Source organism: Oryctolagus cuniculus, chromosome 18 (assembly GCF_051225735.1).
Source record: "Oryctolagus cuniculus isolate XC-2025 breed Fujian yellow rabbit chromosome 18, ASM5122573v1, whole genome shotgun sequence".
Lineage (NCBI taxonomy): Eukaryota > Metazoa > Chordata > Mammalia > Lagomorpha > Leporidae > Oryctolagus > Oryctolagus cuniculus.
In genome coordinates this window covers 22415683-22425914 of record NC_142884.1, presented here as the reverse complement: position 1 = coordinate 22425914, position 10232 = coordinate 22415683, and positions in this window count along the sequence as shown.

The window sequence follows — 10232 nt, the reverse complement described above, 5'->3', positions numbered from 1 at the left end:
ATTCCTTCCCAGTTTCTTTTCTGTAACACATTATCTTGTTAGTGGCTACCCTAAGGATTATGATGAACATCTTAAAAATGATAGGAATCTAATTTAAATACCAAGTTTATTGATATACAAACTTCTGCTTCCAAATAACTTGAATCTTCTTTATGTTTTTGGTCACAAATGAAATCTTTATGGATTTTATGCCTATTGAGCTAGATTTATAATTATTGTTTCTGCATTTGTCTTTAAAATTAATTAAAGGAAAAACTGGGATTTACACATCAGGAATACAATAACAATGGATTTTATATGACGTTACTTCAACCGCTTGGGGAAAATGGATTTATATAAGTTTATTGCAATAAAATTTTGAAATTCATGCATAGTTTTTTTTTGTGATACACATTTTCCATGAACCTTTTGAATATCCCTCATATGCATCGCTTTCAAAGTTTCTTGCACCAAAATAACTTACCTTTTAACTACATGTTCCAAACTTTTTTAAGTATCCTCATATTTTCTTATAAGTATTCTTTACTGATATTTCTTCTTCCTTTTTCTTTTCTTTTTTTTAAGATTCATTTATTTATTTGAGAGGTAGAGTTTCAGACAGAGAGGGAGAGACAGAGAAGTCTTCCATCCGCTGGTTCACTCCCCAATTGGCCACAACAGCTGGAGCTGTGCCGATCTGAAACCAGGAGCCAGGAGCTTCTTCCGGGTCTCCCATGTGTGTGCAGGGGCCCAAGGACTTGGGCCATCTTCTGCTGCTTTCCCAGGCCATAGCAGAGAGCTGGATCAGAAGTGGAGCAGCTGGACTCAAACTGGTGTCCATATGGGATGCTGGCTTTACCTGCTACGCCACAGCACCAGGCCCTGTGGGGGAAATCTACTTTTCAGAAAGGGTGACTGCAGATTCTGGCTTCCACCCAAGATGTAGCCAGCAGGAAGGAACGCATTTCCTCTCCTTAGAATAGCAACATCACAAGGCTTGTTTAGTGTGAAATTCCTGAGTGTTTCTATTCAACCCTGCAGGGAGCTAAGGCAGAACAAATAACTGGCCCAAATCCAAGAGGAAAAGGGCCCCAACAAGAGAGAGGTGATGCCAACACACGCTGTCCTGGTGCCGTTGCAGGAAGATGTCTAAGGTGACCAACCGCCCTGGCCTCCCAGAGGCCATCTTGGTTTCACGCTGAACGCTCCCTGTGCTGGGACGCCCTCCCCAGGGCAGAAGTCCCAGTGTTAAGTAACAGGTGAAGTTTGCAGAGTGGGTTTTTTTTATTTTTATTTTTAATTTGCCAGGTAGAGTTATAGACAGAGACAGAGAGAAAGATCTTCCTTCCATTGGTTCACTCCCCTAATGGCCACTTCGTGCTGATCCGAAGCCAGGAGCCGGGTGCTTCCTCCTGGTCTCCCATGGGGTGCAGGGCCCAAGTACTTGGGCCATCCTCTACTGCCTTCCCAGGCTACAGCAGAGAGATGGACTGGAAGAGGGGCAACCGGGACAGAATCCAGCACCCTGACCGGGACTAGAACCCGGAGTGCCAGCGCCGCAGGCGGAGGATTAGCCTAGTGAGCCACGGTGCCGGCCATGCAGAGCGGTTTTTAACCTCGTGTAGCTGCTCTTGCAGCTCTGGCTGTTGGAGCTGACACATGCACACTGGAAGCATTTCTAGGATGTGACGTCACGTGGAAGTCATAGCTTAACTTGATGACACCTGGGGTGTGTAGTTCATCGATGGGCGCACAGGAAACCGGGCATCCTTTTCCCTGCTACTCCGCTTCACTGGGCGGTGAGCGCCGCCGGACTTGCTCCAACTCCTGCTTTCCAGTTCTTTCCTCTGCTGCCTGCCTGGCCCTGCCTTCTACTAGTCCTGCTTAAAAAAAATAAAAAATAACTACGGCAAATGTAGCAGCTTCAGACAGCTCAGATATCTTCTCTGTCGGCCTCTGTTGCCCTCAGAAGTTGGAGGGAGCGATGGGTCTTCTGCTCGCGGTCTGGCAAGGCCAGCATCAAGGACCGGGGCCGGGACTGCTCGTCGAGCCCTGGGCCCGCTTCCAAGATGACTGGTGTTCTGCAGGATTCACTTCCTTTTCTCCTTTCTTGGGTGGCTCCCTCCATCTGTGGGTCAGCACCAGTGGGTTGGGCCCGTCTCATGCTTTGACTCTGACTTTCCCTTTCCGCTTTCTGCCTTTAGAGCCCCTGAGATTAGACAGGCCTACCCAGATAATCCAGGATAATGTCTTTATTTGCAAGTCAGCTGACCTGGGGCCCGCGCTATGGCGTAGTGGGCTAAGCCTCTGCCTGTGGCACCGGCATCCCATATGCACACCGGTTCGAGTCCCGGCTGCTCCTCTTCTGATCCAGTTCTCCGCTATGCTCAAGTGTTTGGGCCCCTGCACCCAGGTAGGAGACCTGGAAGAAGTTCCTGGCTCCTGGCTTCAGATTGGTGCTGTTGTGGCCATTTGGGAAGTGAACCAGCAGATGGAAGACCTCTCTCTCTCTCTCTCTCTCTCTCTCTCTCTCTCTGTAACTCTGCTTCTCAAATCTATAAATAAAATCTTAAGAAAAAGGCCGGCGCTGTGGCTCACTTGGTTAATCCTCTGCCTGCAGCGCCGGAATCTCATATGTGCCCCGGATTCTGTCCCAGTTGCCCCTCTTCCAGTCCAGCTCTCTGCTGTGGCCCGGGAGTGCAGTGGAGGATGGCCCACGTGCTTGGGCCCTGCACCCACATGGGAGACCAGGAGAAGCACCTGGCTCCTGGCTTCGGATCGGTGCAGCACGCCGGCCGTAGCGGCCACTTGGGGGGTGAACCAATGGCAGGAAGACCTTTCTCTCTGTCTGTCTCACTAACTCTGTCTGTCCAAAAAAAAAAAAAAACAAAACAAAAAAAAAAAAAACAAAAACAAACAAACAAAAAAACCCACACTTGTAATAAGGGTATGTCACAAAGTTCATGGAAAGTGTCTTGAAAAACTCAGTTATTTTGATGCAAAAACTTCTGAAATCCACACAGTTTTTTTCATAATATGTATTTCCCTTGCGATTTTTGAGATACTCCTATATATTCCTGTTTTCTTTTTTTAAAGATTTAGTTATTTGAAAGGCAGAACTACAGAGAGGCAGAAGCAGAGAGAGAGAGGTCTTCCATCTGCTAGTTCACTTTCCAGATGGAGCTGCACTGATCGCCCTGACTGGGACTAGAACCCGGGGTGCCGGTGCCGCAAGGTGGAGGATTAGCCTAGTGAGCCGCGGCACCGGCTCTTTTAAAGGCTTTGAGCACAGTCGCCTTCTGAGGGCTCGGGGCCAGGACTTTAGCACAGACATATTTCAGACATACATTCCAGCTAATAACATTGTGATACGTGTCATAAATATAGGAAATTGTGGAATACATAATTGTATGTGAAAAGCAGATGCACACGCACATGCACACCCACACTCACAGCCACACACACACACATCTTCCATCCATAGGTTCGCTCCCCAAACATCCACACTGCAGGAGCTGGGCCAAGCCAAAGCCAGGAGCCATACCTCAACCTGGGTCTCCCACATGGCTGGCAGCGTCTCAGTTACCGGAGCTGTTGCCTGCGGTCTCCCCGGGTGTGTGTTAGCGGGAAGCTGGAATCGGAGGCACAGTCAGGACTGGAATCCAGGCACTCTGCTACGGGATGCAGGCCTTCCCAGTAGCGTCTTAACTGCCACTCAAAATGCCCTCCCCAATATCTACATGGACGTTAACGAATCTTTCTCAAGTTGATGCCTACATAACTACAGCTTGAAGGCCACACAAAGAGCGTTAGCAGTGTCAGAGTCCTGAGTGTTCCTCCCCAACACAAGAGGAATACGATGTCTTCACATTTCCAATTTGTATTCCCCAACTTTTTTGGATCCTTTTTTTCCTATTGCGCACAAATCCCTCAGAGGTAGTTTGAATGTGGTTGTTAGCGACCTTTAGTCTGTAGCCGTCTTATAGCTTCTGCAGAGGGAGGGTAAGGTTCGCCCACCTTACCCCACACTTCCCTGCGTTATCTAGTCTCCTTGTGGTTGAATGAACGATTCACCTGCTCTGCTGCCACTGCGCCTCTGTACTGCTCTCAATGAGTGCTAATGAGAGTGATACTGCTGCACATCTCGTCTTTTTTTTTTTTTTTTTTTTTTTTTGACAGGCAGAGTGGACAGTGAGAGAGAGAGACAGAGAGAAAGGTCTTCCTTTTGCCATTGGTTCACCCTCCAATGGCCACCACGACTGGCGCGCTGCGGCCGGTGCACCGCGCTGATCCGATGGCAGGAGCCAGGTGCTTCTCCTGGTCTCCCATGGGGTGCAGGGCCCAAGGACTTGGGCCTCCTCCACTGCACTCCCTGGCCACAGCAGAGAGCTGGCCTGGAAGAGGGGCAACCGGGACAGAATCCGGCACCCCGACTGGGACTAGAACCTGGTGTGCCGGCGCCGCAAGGCGGAGGATTAGCCTAGTGAGCTGCGGCGCTGGCCACACATCTCGTCTTTATAACTGATGCACAGAAGAGTGTGTTTTGGACAGCAGCACTTACTTCACACGCTTTTCTTAAGGACCTTTCATTGGGAAGATATAAATATCCTAGGTGTTTATGTACTTAATCACAGAATTTCAAAATATACGGGCAAAGACTGACCAAACTAAAGGATAACAGGCAAATAATAATCAAAATGGGAGATGTTAATGTTTCTTTTTCTCTTACTGCTTCAACAGACAACAAAAAGTGCAAAAGATTTATCTTGATTTGTATCACACTTTATCCAACAGCTGGACACACATTTGCTTTCAAGTGAACATGAATATTTATGATGATACACATATCCTAGGTCAAAAAAATTCCAAGACATGTCGGAAGATGGAACACATTAATAGTACATTCTCTGACTGACCACAGTGGAATTAAAATAGAAATCAACAAGATGTCTAAAAAGTCTTCAAATATTTAGAAAGCAAAACACACTTTTACATAACCAGCAGGTCCAAGGAGAATAAAGGAAAGTAGATACATTTTGAATAAATAATAGTTGAAAACTTGGGGAATGTAGTTAAAGCAGTGCTGCGGTGTTTACATTAAAAAATTGAAAAGTCTAAAAATGATTTAATTTCCACCCCCAAACAGATAATATAAGTTAATACAAAATAGACATAAATATCAATTATAAGCATAGAAATAGAAAATATACAAAAGAGAAAGCAAAGCTAAACATGGATTTTTCATGATGAATAAAATTGGTGAATGTCCACCACGTTCAAAAATTATGAGAAAACTCAAATTACCAATGCCAAGGAAAAGAGGGAGGCATTGCTACAGGCCTGGCAGATATTAAAAGGACAACAAACGATTATAAAAACTTTTCCGGGAAGAAATTTATTGCTCCTAGTAATTTTCCTGGTAAACTCAATCAAGAATATAAGAGATACTTTACTAGTATACACAAACTCACAAAAAGTAGAGGAGGTGGCAATTTTTCCTAATTCATTCTGTGAAATGAGCATAACTCTAACATGGAAACAAACTAAATGTACACAATAGTATCACTCGTGGGTAAAGACGGGAAAATCTTTAACATTTTATGAAACCAAATGTAACCAAATACAGAAGGCTGATACAGCATTACCAAACAGAATTTGAGCCAGTAATGCAAGGTTGGCTTGATAATTAAAATCCGTGTTATTTACCATCTGAAAAGAGGCATCAGAATGTCTCGAAGATGTGAGAGAATTGCCAAAATGTAGCATCCTTTCAAAACTGTCAGCAAAGCAGGTGTTGGAGGGCATTTCCTTTTTCTGAAGGGAAAGCAGGGTTAGGGATTTATCTCAAGAGATCTCGCCTTGGAACAGCAGGCTTGGATACCGGGGTGGATCCTGTGTCCACCTGATGTGCCCTGGCACCTGGGAGAAGACGGGCTGTAAACAGAGCTGTGGTTTGCTGCAGGCTCAGTGGGAAGACAGACGCCCTGGGGTGTCGAACTGAGAATGGCTGATCTGTGTTCTGCATCTTCTGAGAACATCAGAGCCCGGGGTGGCCGTCTGGGTACCGCAGGCGTCCACCCAGGCAGGCAATGCATGTGTTCATTACAGGTGTGCGTGGTTGAACTACCCCAAGGACACGCGCCTATGTGATGAGGAGGCACCGCAGTCAGGAGGTTAATGCATGAACGCTGGAATCAGACAGACTGGGTTCAAATCCTGGCATCTCCACGACCACCTGGGTAGCCTGAGGAAGATTCCTAAGGCTTCCACACTGTTGTTCTGAACTTGGAGAAAGTGGAGAGGAGCCGCCTAGCAGGAAGGGATGCGGCGTCCAGGCAGGTTAGGGCTCTCCAGCCCCACTTCAAACACCTTGCAGCCCAGCTGGTGATAACCATGGCCATGGAAGTGGTTTGTCTTTCTCCAGGACTTGGAGGGCCTACTGCTCCCTGGCGAATGAATCAGCATTGGCGTGGCAGAGGGGGTGGGAGTGACCAGCTGTCCTCCGTGGAGGCTGCCCAGAAGAAAGAGGCTGGGGCCGAGTGGACCCTGCACTGCTTTGTCTGTACCCCTCTCCCCCATCTTAGCACATGTCCTGCAGCTGCCATCCTGGGCCTCAGGGGTGCTAGGACCCACAAGAGCCTCCTCCTGTCCTCTCCAAGTTTCTCTTACTCTGGTTGGTCCCCGGCGAGCTGGCCTCCACTGTGCCATGATCCGGGTTGATCCAGGGCTCCTGCTCTGAACATTCCCTGTGCCTCCAGGGAAGTCAGTGGCTCACGGGCACTGCTGGCTGAAGCTACCTCCCCGGGCACAGGAGCTGAGGGATCTGCCGGGCAGGCGTCCTTGGTGGAGCCGCTTCTTTTGGTACTGCTCACTCCCAGTCTTTCACAGTTCCCATCTAGGGTGGGGCCCCCAACTGGCAGCGGGGTGGGGGTGGAGGAGTCCAAAAGGAGGAGCCAGAAATTCCCAATGGGGAAAGCTGCTGGGCCCCGCCCTTTGCCTCGTAGTGCCTTTTCTTCACAGCCTTTGCCTACAAGCCCCCTCCGGTGCACCTGCCAATGACATGTCCGGGGGGACAGTGCATGGCTTGTCTTGGAAGAGAAGGCATTTTGGAGCCATGTCCACACTGTGTTCTGTTTCTAGGGTCAGACAAGCACACACTGCTCTCCATGGACAACTTTCTGGCAGGCTTTCCCCTCTCTCGCTCTGCGCGCCAGGCTGGCTGGGACCCCCTGCCCCGGCAGCTTACGCAGCCTACTATGTTTGTCGCTCACCTACACCAATACCTCAGTCTTCACTGACCAGCCCATCGCTGACTGGCTGAGCCCCTCACTTCCACCATGCAGTCAGCATGTGTGTGGACCCAGCCTCCCATCCTGGTTGGGACATGGGCATAACCGACACGGACACCTTCCCTGTATCTCCTGGCCTCCTGCAGGAGCCAGTGTGCGCTTCCTCCTGGTTGGCCAAGTCCATCCCAGCGTGGGGCAAGTCCGTGTCTCCACCATGCAACCCACATTTATGGTCAGCAGCCCTACCTCACTTTGAACCTCTCCTGTAGCCCAGCAATTACCCTTTAGTCACATTAGGGGGTCCAAGGAGCAGTGTCATGGAATCTCTTTCCCCAGAGCCCCTGTTTTCACTGGTATATTCAGGAACCCAGGCAGAACCTTGGCCGGCGGCACAGCCAAGCTTGCCTCTGACCCTGCTGAAATTGATATGGCTACCGTATCCCCTTCCCAAATTCTCATTGGCAGTCTCACCTGACAGCTGTCGTAGCCCTGACCCTTTGGGAAATCTGGAAGGCTCAGGACAAGCTCCAGACTTAATCTCCACGGTAGCTCCGGCACCCAGTGGTGGCAAAAGGCAATCAGCTTTCGCACACCTGACACCCACGTCCTTTGGCATACGTGAGAGCGCCCAGCGGGGCCTTGGTGGCTCTGCAGGGTCCGAGCAGCCACTACTTGCTCTGGGGTCATCATGGAGATGTTCAGCACTGGGCACGGCTCACCCGTTGCTAGCCCTGCTTCAGACCCATTGCCTTCACGGGCCCTGCAGTCCCGTGGGTGCTGGCAGCTCTCTGGCTGGTGTGTCTGCTTCAGGCCCAACTCCACGTCTAAAGCAGTCTGGCTTTAGGAAAGGGCTAAGAGGGACGCCCAACATCTCAACTTAGGTTGGGGGAGGCTTAGGCCTGTGCACCGGCGTTCTTGCCATCCTATAAAGCACCTCTCATACAATTGGCCAGAATTTCCGAGAGCAAAACTTTCCAGGGAGACTAGCTGGGGCCTGCCCAAACAAAGCACACCTGTCATACCATCACTGAGCAAAAGACTCGTGCCCAAAGACACCTGTGTTCTTCCTTGCGTTAGATCGCCCGGAAACCATCTGGCCAAAACACATTTGTTGTAGTCAGAGGGGCCTGTGGTGGGAGTACTCCTGCTCTGGCCTGTGGTCGGATCACCTGGGGTGCACCTGACAGAGGCAGCTGTCTCTCGCAACCACACCTGTGCTTGGAGGCCCTTCTGTTTCCGCCTCCAATCAGAGCACCTGGCTTCACCTTGTCCCTAGCACATGTATTGCAATGGGAGGGGACAGCATGGTGTCTGTCATGGAGAGCCTGTCCCTCCTGCAATGGCTCTGGGCACTTGAGGGCTCATAAGCCAAAGCAGGCCTGTTACTAATGGAGAAGGCCGCACCACTGAGACACGCACACCTCAAGACGTTGCTGGCCACAGCTTCTGGCGGACACCCAGGGGCCACTTGGCTTGAGCACATCTGTTGCTGCTGGAGGGGCTGGAGCCGTATCCGTGACTGTAGGAGCCACTCCGGACAAAGGCATCTTGGATCCGTAGATCCACAGAGTACAGGTGTTGCAATGGGAGGTGACGGCACCACACCCCGTGTTTGGGGACACTTCTGTTCCTACCATCATTCCGAGCAGTTGGGGGCACTCGTGATGAGAGCACACCTGTTGTGGCCGGATAGGACAACATTTGGAGGAAGACATGTCTATTCTCATTGCCCTTCCGAATCCCTGGGGCCTAGGCCAGGGTGTCTGCCCCCTTTGACTTTGTGGGGGCTAACACGACTGAGAAAACATCCGATAATCCGGAATTTTTTTACCTACTTTTGATCATATCAAGTGGGCACTGTAATGCATTGTGCGTGGCAAGCAGTGTTTTCACCACCTGTTTAGGGTTTCCTTGGGGACAGAAATACGGGGGCATCAGCCCATTCATTTTCTTCTAGCATAAGAGCTAGGATCTCAGCAACTAAAAGCAAAAGTTTCCTCCAGGAATGGCCAGGGGGTCACAGGCCCCCCATCGGATGGATCTTGTTCTCCAGGGAACAGGTTCAGCCCCTTCTAGTCATGTCAAACAAACTCAACCTGCCTTTTGTCTTCCAAGGCTAAGCCGCAGGCCCAATGCCTCTGGGGTCTGTGTATGTGTCAAAGGTCGCAGGTTCAGATGAGGCCGAACATGGTGGCCTTGAGGCATTGCACTGTGGAAAGAAGCGAGAGACCTGTAAGTACCAGCTAGGCAACACTCTGGTTTCAACTCCCAGCTCGAAAGACCCAAGCTCTGGGCCGGTTTTCCTCTGGCCTCAAAACTGTCAGGACACACACTGCTGGCTGTAGCCACCCCCTTTCTCTTACCTCCTATTTTTCTTTCCCAGGCTCTACCCATCATTTACTGGTCTGTCCATCCACCTGTCTACATACACATGGCATTGTTCTTGTTAATTGGTTCTCTGCTTGTATGTTTTTGCTCTTTGACTCACTGTAGAGGAAAATTTGACTTCTGTGAAGGGACTTCAAAATGCTCATGCAAGACAGAATTAAAAATAAGTTGGTTTTCATGGAAAAAATTGAAATCCATGCATACAAGGAGTCTTCAAAAATTCAGGGGAAATGCATACTGTGAAAAAACTATGCATGGATTTCAAAGTTTTATTTTGCACCAAAATAAACCATGGACTTCTTTGAAGTACCTTCCTGGGAGGGGCAATGTGTTGAGCCAAAGTTATAAGTGTGCAAAGTTTCCGTGGCCCAGGGAACAGCCCTACTTGACAAGAGTGTGCACTGACTTCTTCTTCTTCTTCTTTTTTTTAAGATTTATTTAATTATTTGAAAGTTAGAGTTACAGAGGTACACAGAGAGAGGAGAGACAGAGGCAGAGGCAGAGAGAGAAAGAGAGAGAGAGAGAGAGGTTTTCCATCCGCTGTTTCACTCCCTAGATGGCCACAACGGCCAGAGC